The sequence below is a fragment of the Felis catus genome, chromosome B1 (genome assembly GCF_018350175.1).
Source record: "Felis catus isolate Fca126 chromosome B1, F.catus_Fca126_mat1.0, whole genome shotgun sequence".
Taxonomy (NCBI): Eukaryota; Metazoa; Chordata; class Mammalia; order Carnivora; family Felidae; genus Felis; species Felis catus.
In genome coordinates this window covers 84,858,451-84,876,108 of record NC_058371.1, presented here as the reverse complement: position 1 = coordinate 84,876,108, position 17,658 = coordinate 84,858,451, and the positions used below count along the sequence as shown (strand labels likewise).

Genomic DNA, 17,658 nt, shown 5'->3' with positions numbered 1-17,658 from the left:
GCAGCAAGGAATGTTAAATATTCAAAAAATTATCATATTTGGAATTCATTCTGCATTCATCTGTATGTTTTAAATGTTTATTTTATTTTTGAGAGAGAGAGAGAGAGAGAGAGAGAGAGAGCAAACTGGGGAGGGGCAGAGAGAAAGTGAGACAGAAGATCTGAAGTGGGCTCTTTGCTAACAGCACAGAGCCTGAATGCAGAGCTCGAACCCACAAGTGGTGAGATCATGACCTCAGCTGAAGTTGGATGCTTAACCAACTGAGCCACCCAGGTGCCCCTCGTCTGTTCATTTAAATGATGATCTCGTAGAGCATCCAGTAATGTAGCAGAACAGGCGGAGTAGACATTTCCCCTTTATACATAAAGTTGGACTCTCCAAGTAGACTCTGATGGATTCTACCTATATTGTATTTCCCACCTGTGAAATCCCTGCATGTATTCGTTCCTTCAGTATCATATGGCACATACTGCTCAGCTGCTGGAACTGAGTTATGCAGACTACAGAGGAAGTCACTGCTCCCACAAAGACACAAATACACCATGTGTCATGCAATGAGTGCCAAAGGAAAAATAGAGGACAGAGGATGACAGGGTCTAGGGTACTCAATGAGAGTAAGGTGATAATGGTATCCAGCATCTTTAAGGTGATAATGGTATCCAGCATCAGCAGGAGGGTATTTGCTGCAAGAGAATTCTAGTCAAAGGGATCAGAAAGTGCAAAGGCCCTGAGGTGGGCCACGCTTAGTATCTTAGAAGTACAGCAAGGACCCCACCGTGTCTGGCATGGAGAGGGAGAAGGAAAGAGGTGATGAGGTTAGGGAGGTAGCTAGGAACAAAGTTTATGCAGGGCTTCATGGATTATAGTCAGGAACTGGGAGGGGACTGAGTAGAGGAATAACAGTGCTCTTCTGACTTGGGATTCAAGAGGGCCACTGTGACAGCTGTGTAGGAGCAGAGAAACCGCTGAGGAATCCAGGTCAAGAGAGTCCAGGTAAGAGATAGTAGAAGCTTCGAGTAGGGTTTTGGTAATGGGGGATGTTAAAAATCAGTCGGCTTCTGTGTTGTCTAACATAGCATCTGGAATCCCAGCTCAAAGGAGACTTACAACTTTTCAAGGAAGTTAGAGCCCTCGTGCCTCCTGCACTAGTGCTTGTCCAAGGGCGGGGTCGGTCAAGGGCAGCAGAACCCCCTGTGGCTTTCATTGAAATGAAGGTTTCTAGGCCTTGTTCCAGACCTCCATGAGCTCTCTGGTGAAGGCAGTCCAGGAATTTGAAATTTTAACAACTCCTCATGTAGATTTCTGCACAAGATAAATGTTGAACTACTGCCTGGTCTTTACAAAAGAGAGATAGTTGAACCCTTGCAAAGGTTTGTGTCTCGTTAGACATTTTGAGCTCACACTTGAAATCCCTGCAGGCCGGAACTGAGAACATATTGTGAGCTTAATAATGAGAATTGCAAAAAGCTCACTGTTTTTGCCTGAATTTCACGCTCAATATGGAAGGCCTCCAGCAAACTGTCATATTTGAGCCTTATCGGGGGTTTCATGACACTCTGTCGTTTTTAGATTGATTTTCATATTACTGAACCTTCTAGGTAAACTTGACTTTTAGCCTTAGATTAGAGATTATAAATACTAACAAATGGACCTAGATTTTTTCTTCATCGGTGTTCATATGAGCCAAAGTATGAAGCTGTGTGTTTAAGAGATAAAAAGGGAAATTTGGCATAACTTTCTTAAGCTATTTTGCTTTCTTATATATTAATAAGCAAATATATTCTACTAACAAATGATTAGTGTAATAAAATTGATTTCCTTGGCTTCCAAAACAGAAAATGATGCTTTGAGACAACAGGAGCTTGGAATAATAGCTAACAATTTTTTTCTGTCTGGCTTTCTCTCCCTCTCCTACCTTACTTACTTTATTGTTTTATACTTGATCATTGGTATAGATAGGAGTGGCTATTAAACTGTTTACTCTAACTGATGCATAGGCGCACTTGTACCCCAATGTTTATAGCAGCACTCTCAACAATAACCAAATTATGGAAAGAGCCTAAATGTCCATCAATTGATGAATGAATAAAGAAATTGTGGTTTATATACACAATGGAGTACTACGTGGCAATGAGAAAGAATGAAATATGGCCCTTTGTAGCAACGTGGATGGAACTGGAGAGTGTGATGCTGAGTGAAATAAACCATACAGAGAAAGACAGATACTGTATGGTTTCACTCTTAGGTGGATCCTGAGAAACTTAACAGAAACCCATGGGGGAGGGGAAGGAAAAAAAAAAAAAAAGAGGTTAGAGTGGGAGAGAGCCAAAGCATAAGAGACTCTTAAAAACTGAGAACAAACTGAGGGTTGATGGGGGGTGGGAGGGAGGGGAGGGTGGGTAATGGGTATTGAGGAGGGCACCTTTTGGGATGAGCACTGGGTGTTGTATGGAAACCAATTTGACAATAAATTTCATATATTGAAAAAAAAGTAATTATTGGTATATACGTAAAAAAATAAAAAAAAATAGTTTAATATCTTTTGCCATTGTATTCACCTGCACTGTAGTCAGAGTATGAACATCACTTTGTATTCTGTGTTTTTTCAGTGTCCTATGCACAGCACATGCATTATATTTTTGTCCCTGAAATTACAGTGCTTACTGGCTTTATAGTAAAGCACTATAATACTGTGCTTGCACTTCAAATAAGCATTTCTTTACTGCTGGCCACTTGTGTGTGAGTTTTCACAGTTTTATACCATAAAGTAGTGAAATATGACCCTGCTCTAAACATCTTTATACATACTTCTTTATTTCCTTTGGGGTCTATTTTTTTTAGGACATGTTCCCAAATGTAAGATTACCAGACTAACAAATAATAAAGGATTTAAAAAAAAATTGTAACTTACTGCCAAATTGTTTCTCAGAAAACTTGAATTGAGATTCCACGCCATGCCAAGAATGTTATTTCCTCTTCATCACAGCAATGTAAAATTTCAGCACTTTAAATTTTGTTTTTTTCCATTTTGATTGATGGGACTTACCCTATTATGTGAATCTTTTCATCATCTTTTCTGCAGTTAAAGTAGGATACTTATAAATTGGGACATGAATTGAGGGCAGAGTCAGAGGGACAGCTTTCTTACACATGGCTCCTTGGCTCATCGGTGTTATTTTTCAGTTTCTTTGGCCCATTTTGCAAGACACATCCTGACCTAAGGAAAGTTCCAGTTATTCTGTGAGGCTAGTTGTTGCCTTGTAGAGAAGTTCCGCTGCTGGGCAGAGGAGGGCACTATTTGTTTGTACCAAGGCAGGACAAACCTGTGACCCATTTAGGGAGAGTGATCGCTGCCAGAGATGGCCCTTCGCACTGAGGTCCAATGACCACTGTGGTGGTGGCCGCAGCTCAATCCATGCCTGATGAAATCTGTGAAGTATTCGATTTGCTGTTCTTTACTGAGCTCTTCGGAGTTCCAGCTGTGGAGATGGAGACCCCTGGAGTCCTTTCCGTTGCTGACACCAAGGACTTGGTACCCAGGCAGGTGCCTGTCTCCCAGTGGAGGGCTTGTTGGCTCTCTGCCTGACAGTATTAAACAGAAGAAAGTCTTGAAAGCATTTCATGGGCCCAAACTTGAGTGGGTCAGTAGATGATTCTGTTTGCACAGTTGTATTTCCTTCACTCCACTCAGATCATTACAAACTCTTTCTTAAATGAGATTCTTAGGACTGGCATGGAGACTTTGTAAACTGTGATGGGCTTCTGCCTTGTTTTCTCAGGTGTGATCAGAGGGTTGGGATAAAGGACAGGGCCAAGAATCTCTTTGCCTACAGGAGGGGTCGAGGGGAAGTTCTCCACCCACTTGGGTGGGTCATGGAGAGCACCTCTTACCAGTGGTGCTTTGTAACTGATTCAGCCCCACTTCTGCTCTTATCCCCCCACCATCCACTCTAAAGTGTACATCAGATTATGTTACCCCTCTGCTTAAAGTTTCCTAGTGGACCCTACCCTCCCACCCCCAGCCCTATGGAGTTGGAATAAAATACAAAGTCCCTATTTTGGTTCTTCCATACTCTTCTGCCCCTGTGACCTTATTTCCTACGTACCATCTTGGTCCCCTTGGTCCTCTCTAATCCACCCACACTGGCTTCATTCTGGCATTAAACACATCAAGCATCTACCTGAGGCACTGGAGGGCTCTGAAGCGTGTTCTCTGCTTAATGTGGCCTGCTAAGGTGAAGAGAGACTGCATTGAGTCTGACTGGGGCTGAGAACTTGAAAGAAAAATAAAAGGGATAAGTGCTTATGTGGTAGAGCTTGGAGAGAGCGTGCTTCAGGGCTTGTGCCGGCGTCTCCCTGGACCAGATGTGGGCCAGAGGGAAGAGACTTCATCTTGAGACTTACAGAGGAGTAAAGAATCCTCAGACACAAGAGGCTGGTGTGGACTACAGGATGCAAATTAATCATGAAAGGAGTTCAAAACCAGGGAAATTGGTATCCCAGCATGGAAATCTCTGAGACCATAAAAGAGCTTCATTTAAGAGACAGCTCAATATCTGCTGACCTAGTGGGACTTTACCGTTTTCCAAGCCCCCAAAGTCCAAAGAAACCTCCCAGTCAAATCAGAACCATGCCATCTCCTCCTCTCCCCCTACCCCACACCTCCTCCGTCTCCCACTCCCACTCTGTGCAAGCAGAACGAAGTGTGGGAGCAGGTGAACAGATCAAGTAAGAGCAGGGGACCGGACCCACCAGCCCTCCTCATCTCCCAGCCATGGGAGCTGGAGGAGGGGGAAGATTAAATAGAGACACTGAGATGCTTGATATCTGTAAAAGACTGTGTCTTCAAATTACTGAATTGGGACCGTGTTTTACACAAAAGTGAGCAAAAGACCCTATCATCTGAGAGCTGCCAGGAAGGTAGGGATTCACCCAAATCTTCTTTCAGTCGCAGACTCCCACTGTATAGTGGATAAAGCATGATTCTCAACCTTGACTCCACAGTAGCATCACGAGGGAGCTTTCAGAAATCCTGAGTCTCATGTCACACCTTAGATGAAATAAACAAAAATATTTGTGGGTAGGGCCCAAGCACCAGAATCTTTAAAGGTCCCCATGAGATTTCAATGTGTAACCAACCAGAGACAAAAATGAAGTTGCATTTTGATCATAATCAAGTGGCTCTTTCCTATACCAGAAGTACTTTTGCTTATGTGTTAATTCTGGTGTCTTTATAATCCTTGGAGTTCTTCAAGAGCTGATGTATAAATTAAAGATTTAAAAGTAAATTTTAAACCTTAAAAATATTTATGTTGTATGTTACCTAATTCTACAAAAGAGGGTTATTTTTTTTTTTAACGTTTATTTATTTTTGAGACAGAGAGAGACAGAGCATGAACGGGCGAGGGTCAGAGAGAGACGGAGACACAGAATCCGAAACAAGCTCCAGGCTCTGAGCGGTCAGCACAGAGCCCGACACGGGGCTCGAACTCACGGACTGTGAGATCATGACCTGAGCTGAAGTCGGACGCTTAGCCGACTGAGCCACCCAGGCGCCCCTGTTTTTTTTTTTTTTTTAAATAGAGGGATACGAGTTTATTATAGACAAGAATCTAAACTATTTCCTACATTTAGTTGTAGAAGGCTATGTACAACTCAAATTGTTAAAGTTGATAAATGCATGAGGATTTTATAAATATGCTGTAATGTGATGCATTCTTGATTAACATTTTTTAAATGTTTTTATTTCTTTTTGAGAGAGGGAGACAGAGTATGGGTAGGGGAGGAGCAGAGAGAGAGGGAGACACAGAATTCGAAGCAGGCTCTAGGCTCCAAGCTGTTAGCACAGAGCCCAACGTGGGGCTTGAACTCATGAACGATGAGACCATGACCTGAGCTGAAGTTGGACACTTAACCGACTAAGCTCCCCGGGTGACCCTTTGATTAACATTTTTAATGGGACATATGCTCTAATTTATCAATATATATCCAGCTTTATAAAGATTTGGATAGCACTGGGCTTAGGGAACATTGCAGAAAGTCTTGGTCGGGTCTGACTGTCTAACTTCAATGCCAAGACAAAGTACCTTGAAGAAAATTTCAGCTTGATGGAAAAGGCAAAAGCCTTACTTGTGATTTTTTTTTTTTCATACAAATCTCTTCTCTTGTGGTGTTTATTGATTTCCCAAAGCCAAGTGTTTGGACTGACTTCATCAGAGTCACTCTGGAAGCCTGTTGAAAGTATTCATTCCCTGGCCTAACCCAGACCTCCAGAGCCAATCTTTCTGTGGGTGAAGAGTGGGCAGAAATCTGTTAACAAGGGCTCCTGGGTGGTTCTGATGCCCGGCCAAGTTTGGGCAACACTGGAAAATGCCAGCTGATAATGAGACCTTAGACTAAGTATCAAACCCACAGTGGGAAGAGAGAATTTCTCAATTAGGAAGCAAACTACTAGCTGTTAAGAAGAAGTGTGAGTAGCTGTGTGCTGTGTTTTTACAGAGCTAGCCACCTGTGGTGCCATCTGAAAGATTCTTTAGCAAATAGTTTAAGTCATTTTAGGCCCTTTGGGAGAGTTTCTCATATTTTCAGTGGGTTGGAGTGGGAGTCACACGGAAAATTTCCACAGAAGTTTTCTTCATCTGGTTGTTTGTTAAAACGACTACTTAGGGAAATAGTAAAGAGGAAGAATCCTGGCCATCTTATGGGACACGAAATCCATCCGGTCTTTCATGAGTCTTTCACCATCTTTCAACTCCATGTAGCACAGGGAAAGAGGAATAGGCTTCGAGGCCAGGCAGTTATGAAATCAAATCCTGGTGGTGCTATTTATGAGTTATGTGAATTTAGCCAAGTTCCATCACCTCTCTGAGCATCAGTGAGTTCATCAGTCAAGGTAGGGTTCGCTCCTCATTGGTTTTGTGAATCAACACATTTAAGCATGCATTCAACCAATACTGAGTACTTTCCATAAATGTATATTCCTGGCTCCCAGGAGACAGCAGGTACCTATTGAATAATAGCCAGAGGTGAAAGAATGGCCCGGTCCGGTCCGTAAGTTGCATAGGGTATTAAATCTGCAAGCAGTGCCAGCATATTTCTGGAAATGTTCTGAAATGTTCTCTAATTGTTCTGGAAATGTTCTCTAACTCAGCCTGGGGCTGGAATGGAGCTGCTTGGGTCCTCAAGGAGAGGCTGAACAATGCCTCTGGCATATTTCTCCACGTAGTACTCAGTTCTTTTTCTAAAACACATTAAGCAACATAGTAGTCTTTGAAGAAGCACTAATAGACCCATGGATCAAGCTAGTCCAGAAGGGACTGCATATACTAACTACCTCAGCAGTAAGGTAGAAGAATCATGTATCCTGAAGAGCACCAGGAAGTCCCGACTTTAGTCTTCATGATTATTTAAGCTATGTCTGATTCATTTTTCTCAATCGCTTCTAGCTGTTGCAATCATACATGTCTCTAACAGGCTCTTGCTAACTTCTTCTTCTTCTTCTTCTTTTTTTTTTTTTAAGTTTATTTATTTTGAAAGAGAGAGGTGAGAGTGCATGCAAGCCAGGGAGGGGCAGAGAGAGAGGGAGAGAGAGAGTCCCAAGCAGGGTCTGCACTGTCAGCCACATGGGGCTTGATCTCATGAACAATGAGCTCATGACCTGACCTGAAATCAAGAGTTGGACACTTAATTCACTGAGCCACCCAGGCACCCTGGCTCTTACTAATTTCTGATTAACGAGATCACCAAATTTGATAATTAAGTGTTGTTGTTTTTTTTAAGTAAGTCCTGAGTGATGATCCAAAGGTCCATCCTATGGATTGTAGTGAATGCATTTTGAGATATCTTTTAGCATCTCTGAGGTTACTCTACTCCTTATTTCGAGAACTTCCCCCTACTTGAGACTGCTAGGTAAGTGTGGCATTAGCTGTACTGGTAAGATGTGGCTCTGGTTTAAAGGTGGACTGCGTTCCTGTAGAGAACCAGCTATACAGACATGTGGCCCCTCTTTTCTATCGGTGCTCACTCCCTTGATAATCTCTTTTGGACTCTTGGATTCCATGTCATCTCCATTTGGATGACTCCCAAATTTATATTCTTAATGTGGACTTCAGATTTATATATACAGATGCATATTGGACTTTCCTCATTGATGTCTAATAGGCACTTGAAACTTAATATGTCCAAAATAAAACTCTTAATCTTCCCCAAATCTGTTCTTCCTGCTCATTAGCTGGAAATTCCATCTTTCCAGTCGAACAGGAAAAAGTCATCTTTGACTTCTGTCTTTCACTCATACTACATTCATTATGGCAGCAAACCTATTCGTTTTACTTTCAAAATATGTCCACAATTCAGGCGCCTGGGTGGCTCAGTCAGTTAAGCATCCGACTTCGGCTCAGGTCTGATCTCATGGCTCGTGAGTTCAAGCCCCATGTCAGGCTCTGTGCTGACAGCTCAGAGCCCGGAGCCTGCTTCGGATTCTGTGTCTCCCCCTCTCTCTGCCCCTCCCCCACTCACCCTGTCTTTCTGTCTGTCTCTCTCTGTCTTAAAAATAAATAAAACATAAAAAAAAAAATCAAAATATGTCCACAATTCAACCACTTTGTGTCATCTCCACTGCTGCTACTTGGATCTAAGCCAGTCTCATGTCTGGATTATTTCAGGAGTATCCCAGTTGAGACTGTCCCCCCCCCCCCCCCATACCCACCTATTTTTCATTCTTGGTCCTATTATACTGAGTTGCAGCCACAGCGATCCTGTTAAATACAACTCAGATCATGTTAGTTTTCCTTCTCTCTTTCTTTCTCTCTGCCTGTCAAAATCATCCAGTGATTTCACAGTTCACCCAGAATAAAAGCCAGAGCCCTTACAATAGCCTAAGAGATGCTATACAATGTGTACTCCATCCCCCTCTATCACCCCACCTCTGTAAAATCATCAAACAAGAGACTGTTCTTCCTTGGTTCTGCTCTGACTACACTGCCCCCCTTGCTGTTCACAGAACACAAAACATGCACACCCACTAGCTTCCTCCCACCAGGCAAGCTTCCACCCTGGTCATTGCCCTTGACCTCTCCTCTGTCTGGAATGCTTCTCTCTGGGTTATCTACTTGGCTTATTTCCCTCCGTTCCTTTATGCCCTTACTCAAGTGGTTCCTTCCCAGTAAGGCCCTGGCCTCACCTCCAGCCTTATCCCCTCCCTTCTCTCCTCTTTGCCTTCATTGCTTTATTGTTCCTCTCAGCACTGATCACCAGTTGACATACTTGATGTTCTCCTTATTTTATCTTTTCTTTTTTTAAATTGCTTGTGTTCCTCAACTTGAATGGAAGCTCTGAGCAAAATGTTTGTTTTTTTCATGCTTCTTAATCTGTTTGGATAATAGTTATCCAAATCTGGAAGAGTATCTGACACTTAGTACTTCCTCCAATGTATTTGCTGAAGAAATAAACCAAGGAATAAATGAAATACGGAGTCCTATTGATGTCAACTGAGATTTACTGAGAAAGGTCATAACAAATGTTACAGGTTTGTTTTTTGTTTTTTGTTTTTTTTACTTAGAGTCTTATTACAATAAAGGATCTTCAAGGATTCTCCCCCGCTGAATAGCTCAATTTTCTTTTTGGGTGAGTTCAGAGCCCTTTCTAGTATCATTAATCTACATGTTATTCATATTTTGATATGGGAAGTATCAGGGAGCTAAGAGAAAGGGACACTTTTTTTTTTTTTTTTTTGAGAAATTCTGATCTGGTTCTTTAAGTAAGCAGAAACTGTGAGCCCTGCTGGTACACTTTGGTATTCTGTCCTTGCCCTCTGTCATGAAAAAGTGAAATGAGTTGCTACTGTTGCCTTAGGCAAAAGGTGTACCCCTCCCTTTGTTCTGTTTATGTATAGCAAAATCTCTGTCTTCCCTGAGTTTGCAGAGCTCTGGAGGGAATGATGGATTAATTTGGATAAGGGGCCCAGGGGCTCTTTGAATGGGAACAGACTGAGTCTCTAACCTAGAGGTCAGCAAACATTTTCTGAAAAAGCCACACAGTAAATATTTCAGACTTGCAGCCCATATGATTTGTATTATAATAACTCAAGAAGCAACTTAGCTATTGTAATGCCAAAAGCAGCCATAAACAATACTTAAGTGAGTAAGCATGGCTTTATTCCAATAAGACTTTATATTTCTAGACACTGAAATTTGAAATTCACATAATTTTCCCATGTCACTAAGTAGTCTTCTTTTGACATATATTATTTAACCATTAAAAAGTGTGAAAACCATTTTTAGCTTATGAGTCATATTGAAGTAGACACTGGGCCAGAATTGGTCCACAGGTCTGTAGTTTGTCGGTATTTGCTCCCTTATCCTTTTTTTTTTTTTTTTTTTTTTTTTCATTATTGTGAGAGAGAGAGGGAGAGGGAGAATCCCAAGCAGGTCCCATGCTGTCAGCACAGAGCCCAACATGAGGCTTCAACTCACGAACCATGATATTATGACCTGAGCTGAAATCAGGAGTCAGATGCTTAACTGACTGAGCCACCCAGGCCCTCCTCCCTAATTCTTGACTACCAAGATAGAGGACAGCTCAGAGGTTTCCTTGGTTGAAGTAGGGACTTGTTTCAGCATACAGCAAGCAGTGTTGTGCTTTGAAAACCACTGGCCAGTGTTCACATAAGAGAGAGAACCATAACCTTGGGTCCATTGTTCACGTAAGAGAGAGAGCCATAACTTTGGGTCCAGGGTTCGTGTAAGAGAGACAACCATAATCTTGGGTATATGTGTGGGGTAAGCTTAGAGGCCACGCAGGGTTTGGCAGCATTGACAGGACGGCAGGAGGAGATGCCCACCCTCTGGGTAATGTAGGATCAGCGATCGGCAGGCATTGGTGGTCTAACCTGGCATCCCGGTGTCTCATTCTCATTTGCAAGACGGACTAATCCCTTTTGAAATCAGTAGGCTTCCAGGATCTTTGTATAATTTGTGATGGGGCTGGTGAGAATTCTCTAGAGGTAATTACTGGGCTTCTTACCAATGTGGTTGTATGGGGTCAAGCCAACTCTACTGGTAACTCAAGCAGGTGAAAAGGGTCATACCTGGATCCCATAGCATGGCACCTCCTGAAATCTCCATAAATACTAAATTTAAGTTTATAGAAACATAAGCCACCACCTAGAGCTTTGGGCAGCGTTCTTAAAGGCATTTCTGAGATCAAAAAGAAAGGGACAAATGTGTATCGATCTACCATCTTCTGGTATGGTGCTATGGGCCATCACCTTTGTTACCTGCTTGCATCTTCCCCAGAAGGTAGATATGTTTGTTTACAGGAGATAATTAACCTGTCCAGTGTCTTACACATAAAGGGTGGTGGTGCCCATTTCTGAAGCCAGGCCTCCCTGGCTCTTTACGCCTCCATTGCATTTCAGGAGATGAGTAGCACCCGTTCTTTGTGTAGCACAACAAAAAGTGTGTTTGATTTTTTGGCATAGATCTTTCTCAAGACCCCCTCACTGTCATTAAAACTCAAATCCAAATCCATCTCCTTTATACCTGGCTCTTTTTCTACTACCAGTTAGTTTGTAGGTGTTGATAAAATACTTTAAAATACAATGTCTATTCTCTTATGAGGATGAGTTCTATCTTTCTTGCCATTGTGAAATTTCTCCCAGAGCCTCAGATACTCTTAGGTTTGGGGTATACTTGGAAGACCCCCCACCCCCAGTGTCCCTTAAATACCTTTCCTTTTAGTTTAGACACTTGAAAGCATATAATGCCTCTCATCTCCCCTTTTATAAATGAATCATTCTCACCCTCTTCAACTGTCGCTCAAAGACCAGACTGCTCACCTGTGGGCCTCTTCAGGTTTCCTGATACCTTCTTCCCCTTTCTTCGTTGTCTCATATTACCACAGTGTCTTGGCTAGGAGGAGGGGAGTATATAATATAGTGAAATGGCCTTGTAATTAGTGATGTGCTGATTGTTTCCTCCTTTAGGAACTAGAGAGAAGATACTGTCTGGACAGGGGATCCTGGTTCTACCCTTTCTCCTGGAGTACAGTGACATAATGTGCTCCTTAGATAAAATATTCAGGTAAGATCCACCAACATCAAATATCTGTATGTAGCAATATTAGAGGGATGTTTCATCGTGGACTTTACAAGGACCACTAAAGATTTTATTGAGAATGTTAGAAATGCACTCTTTCAAGACAACTTTGAATCTTTATGTGCACTGATACATGACAATCTGCAAGGGAAACACGGAGGGTTGAGATACCAGTTTCTCATTCTTCATCACTAAGAAAGTGGTGAGAACACTTCCTTCAACAGGATGGCTAAGGGCCTACTTTCTAGCTGGTGTGAGCCTGTGCAGTGTTTCACACTGTTCTTGTCACACATGATATGGTTTTACTTCAGGGACTTTCTAACTGAACATGGGAGTTTTACATTTCTGATTGTGCCCTTCATCCCTTCTCTTGCACCTGTTTTCACTTTCCAGGGATTTTTTTTGAACTAGAGTATCTCTTGATCTTTTGTTCGGTGAGGATGGGAGAGGTTTGGAAGTGCTTTCGGTAAGCCAGGGGTAGAAATGGAACATGGAGCTCACCCTTGCACAGCCGTGTGCTTCTTCCTTTGAGCTGCTACCATGGCTCCCGTGGCTGCAGGAGCTCAAGCTTCCCCTTCCCATTTATGGTGAGGGTGATGGTAGCGCATAGATAACACCAAGCAGAGAGCCTGAGTCTTTGTTAGCGCTCATGAGTGCTAGTTAAATTTACCCCTGACCAGGTCTGGGAAGGCACAGAGTGTGCCTCGGCATGTGTATGTGGAAGGGGCATTGACTCTGTGCCAGCAAGGGCCCTGCCACACGTGTTACCTACAGTTTGCGGGCTGCTGACCTGAATTGGTCCAGGTTGGCTGCCTGCACATTCAGAAACTTAAAACTAAGTTCAGTTATAAGATCTCTACAGGAAACATGTTCAGGGGGTCAGTCCTCCTTACCCATCCAGAGGTCAGTTTAGGGATTCAGAGGGACAAAAACTGGAATACATCTCAAGAAATCATAGGGTTCTAATGAAAAACCAGTTAGAGCAGACAGATGGCCGACACATACTTCCAACTTTGTTTAGGATATTTAGAGGAGTTATTTTTATATCATGTGAAGGCAATGCCTGACAGCAGGTGTTAGTCACCATCATTTAGACAGTGTCTAATAGAGCCTTAGGTATGGAAGCAGGATTGCTGGCATTTCCTTTTGTCATTTTCTCTTAAGATGTCAAACATACTTTTTTAACAGCATTTTTAATGATTTCAGGGGACAGTTTACCAGCTCTCATCTCTGAGCTGCTGACAGACTCAAAATAGAACATTCTTTCCATGTCTTTATAAACCAAGTGTTTCAAGGAAAAGAATATCAGGTATGTCATTCTTTTCAAATTATAAGATTTAAGTGAACTATGGGTCTTGTTTGCTGTTTATTACAAGGGATAGAATTGAGGTTAAATCATCTAATTGGCAAAGCAGGGCTCCAGGGATCTAGCCCCAGCTGTCCAGCTGAAATAGCAGTGAGAACCAGATAAAGTCATTTTCGTTTTCTTGGAACCTCACGTTTTCATTGGAAAAGAGAGTCCTTAAAAAAGAAAGTTTAAACAGTGAGGGGGAGGAGAGCACTCAGTGGAAGAACATTTTAATTTTTTTTTTCAACGTTTATTTATTTTTGGGACAGAGAGAGACAGAGCATGAACGGGGGAGGGGCAGAGAGAGAGGGAGACACAAAATCGGAAACAGGCTCCAGGCTCTGAGCCATCAGCCCAGAGCCCGACGCGGGGCTCGAACTCACGGACCGCGAGATCGTGACCTGGCTGAAGTCGGACGCTCAACCGACTGCGCCACCCAGGCGCCCCAGGAAGAACATTTTAGAAGAACTTTGCTCGTCCAACAGTCTTACCAGTTAATTCTATCGAGTATCTCATTGAAGACCTGCAAAAAAATGTTTGTATAAGAATAAAGAAACAAACTGAATGAAGAGTAGGGAAGGGAAAGAAGAAAGAAAAAAGCAATTAGAGGGATATTGAGGGAGGATCTCCCCCCCCCCCCCCCCCGCACATACAAACACTCAACAAGTATAAAACAACCCAAGGAAGCAGTGGATTGGGCTCATTGAGGAAAAAAGGACAGAATCAAATAGGGTAAATTCAGGAGCAAAAGTTCTAAGGATAAGTCCTTAGGAAGCAATTATCAAATACCCACTTAAGATTTATGGGGTTGGGAGCTAATTGCAAAATGAGTTGGATGAATCAAAACATATGTTTCTGGTGTTTTATCTACCCATGAAGGAGCTTTAGGAATAGAAATAGAACATGGTTTCAAAATAAATATCTGAAAAGAAATTCAGGGCCCTTCTTGGCTTAGTTTTTGCTAATGACTCTAAGCAATTCAATTGGTTTCTATGTGTGTAGCAATTACTGAGAAATTAAATTGTTGCTGGAAAAATATAATCCTTAATTAAGGAGAAATTGCAAATTTCTAAGTGAAATATTGGTGAAAAATAAAATAAGTAGCAACCTTTTTCTAATTATATACCTAAATGCAAAAGCACATGCTTCTGATAAAATATTGGTGGTGAGTGATTTTAAAAATTTAATAAGCACTTGTGAGCCTCTACTATGAGTACTAAGTTAAGTACCTAGAATAGTACTCAAAATATTTACTGAAATAAATACTAAAAATTGCAGGAATATTTCCAGAAATAGTCCCCATCTCTGTTATTATGGCATGTCACATGTTACTCCTTTATAAGACTAAGATAGCCTCAATGTACCTAATTTAACAATCAAAGCATTTTTTTCTCCTTTACTATCACACAATCATGTCTCCACCTAAATATTTCGGTCTTTCTTTTCTTTAGACACTGAATTTAATAACACTTGAACACTTCATTTTTGAATTTTTATATAGAAGAGGTAACAGAATACAGAGTTAAGGATTGGGATGTGGAATTCATCTTTAGTAATTGTGACCTCTTCTATGGTCAGGCCACAACTATTGAATAATATTTGAGAACATTGAACAAATTAATCAGAGAATATTAGAGTTGGACAGAGTTATGGAGCTTATTTATCTTAAATAGATTATTTTACAGCCTCAATAAGAACTTTTTGACTCTTGTTCAGCACTGGGTTGGCTTCTGGGATACAAAAATGGAAAAATGTAGGCCTGAAGAGGTCCTGTGATATAGCCAAGGTCACATCCTATACCAGATACCTCCTTTTTGATCCACTTTCCACCTTCTCTGTTCTGTACTCCTGGATGCTGACCTTTATATTATATCATTATATCAGTAAGATTTCTAGTCTTCTGTCTTCTAGTTGAGATTAGAACACCTATGGAGAACACTGCCCAAAGATCAGAGAATAAAAAGAGTTATGTAAGGGTATTTATCCTCTTGTTCCTTCCCTTTGTGGTTGCCTTGAGCTGGTTGCACCCTTGGAATATCACAGAGCCCTCTCCACACAATTCACCCACTCTGGATTCCAATAACTGCTCCCCTTTGTGTTTTCCTCAGGCTACAGGTGGCAGAGGCAATTTACAGTTATCAACCCCTGGTTCTACATTTTCCCATGTGGTTTCCCTATACCCTGCCCACATCTTTGTAAATAATTCTTTAATTAAATTTTCCTTAAACTGCCCAGTTTTAGCATGCCATCATCTGTTTTCTGTTGGGACCATGAGGGATATACAACTTATAGAATGATTTTCAGTTTACTTGATTTGTTATGTCCTCTGGGATGTTTATAAACCAATTTTTACTTAAAGTTGACAAATTTCTGATTGTTGACAGAGCTTTTTTTTAAAATTTTTTTTTAAACATTTATTCACTTTTGAGAGACAGAGTGAGCAGGGGAGGGACAGAGAGAGAGGGAGACAAAGAATCAGAAGCAGGCTCCAGGCTCTGAGCTGTCAGCACAGAGCCTGATGCGGGACTTGAACCCACGAACTGCGAAACCTTGACCCGAGCCGAAGTCAGACACTTAACCGACTAAACCACCCAGATGCCCCTAGAGCTTATCTATTTTTAAGTCATTGATACATGCAGGAGTTGAGGTTGGGACCACGGCAGAGTCAGTATGGCGGCACTGGAATTTTACATTCAATTTGCTTAAGTTGATACTTAAATAGATGGTGGCTCAATCACATTCTTTGATTCTGAATGCTGTCAAGTGGGGTTTCCATTTGGTGAGAGATACCTGTCCTGTCCCTCTTCTCTAAACTCACAGGAGAGGGTAAGTCATTTTGTTTTGACTGAATTGTTACCAAGTTGGATTGTCAAAGCAACAAAATTGAGACCGTGTTGGCCTAGACTTGTGGAAGAGGGGTGCCTTCAGGAGTCTCAGGAAAGGCTGCTGTTTGTCTTTCCTACCCTCAGCTCTCTAAAATTCTATTTAACTGCTGGCTTATGATTTAAATCTTCCAAGAGGAGTGCCCATTCTTGAGCTTAAAGCTTTGATTCTTATTCAAACTGTATTCTCCTTGAGAGTAATAACGTGTTAAACTACTGGTGATTAAAAATGATCTCAAGGAACAGTGTTTTAGATCTTTCTGAGACATTTGGGAACAGAGAGAGATCCGAGGGGTTTGGATACTACAATTAATGTGTAAGTGGGAGAGGAGGCCAGTGGGGAGAATAAAAAGGAGACGCTTTCATGTCAGAAAACATATATCATAAATTTGCCAGACTTAGAAATGAGGTATGATTTAAGAAAAAGTTGAGAAAACTCTTTCTCAATTATAGAACTGGGTGTAATGAATGTCCATTGGGAAACTGATGAAAAGCAATTTGAGTGAACTGCCTGCCTTGTTTTACTGGTCCCAGCCTTTGAAGCATTCCACGTGAATATATGTTACAGTCATGTTGAATGGGATGACGTAAATAATTAATACCGGTATTTATTGACTTACCATATGCTAGGCAGTGTTCTTTTTTTTTTTTTTAATATGAAATCTATTGTCAAATTGGTTTCCATACAACACCCAGTGCTCATCCCAACAGGTGCCCTCCTCAATGCCCATCACCCACCTTCCCCTCCACCTTCCCCTCCCTTCCACCCCCCTAACAACCCTCAGTTTATTCTGTTTTTTTTATTTTTTTAACTTTTTTTTTTTTTTTGAGACAGAGACAGAGACAGAGCATGAACGGGGGAGGGTCAGAGAGAGGAAGACACAGAATCTGAAACAGGCTCCAGGCTCTGAGCTGTCAGCACAGAGCCCGACGCAGGGCTCGAACTCATGGACTGCGAGATCGTGACCTGAGCCGAAGTTGGCCGCTTAACCGACTGAGCCACCCAGGTGCCCCAGTTTATTCTGTTTTTAAGAGTCTCTTATGGTTTGCCTCCCTCCCTAACTTTTTTTCCCCCCTCCCTTCCCCCATGGTCTTTTGTTAAGTTTCTCAGGATCCACATAAGAGTGAAAACATATGGTATCTGTCTTTCTCTGTATGACCTCTTTCATTTGGCATCACACTCTCCAGTTCCATCCACGTTGCTACAAAAGGCCATATTTCATCCTTTCTCATTGCCAAGTAGTATTTCATTGTATATATAAACCACAACTTCTTTATCCATTCATCAATTGATGGTTATTTAGGCTCTTTCCATACTTTGGCTATTGTTGAA

General features: G+C 41.8%; 1 long non-coding RNA gene across 2 annotated transcripts; it reads left to right on the top strand.

Annotated features, from left to right (window-relative positions):
• Positions 1–240: 240 nt before the first annotated feature.
• Positions 241–17,220, top strand: LOC123384930. 2 transcript variants are annotated; one of them, XR_006596733.1, is made up of 4 exons: positions 241–273; positions 11,984–12,080; positions 13,302–13,404; positions 17,161–17,220. It is a non-coding gene; the product is annotated as an uncharacterized LOC123384930 (long non-coding RNA). The 2 variants fall into 2 exon arrangements; XR_006596732.1 differs by lacking the exon at positions 241–273 and adding an exon at positions 8,530–9,624.
• The last annotated feature ends 438 nt before the right edge of the window (positions 17,221–17,658 follow it).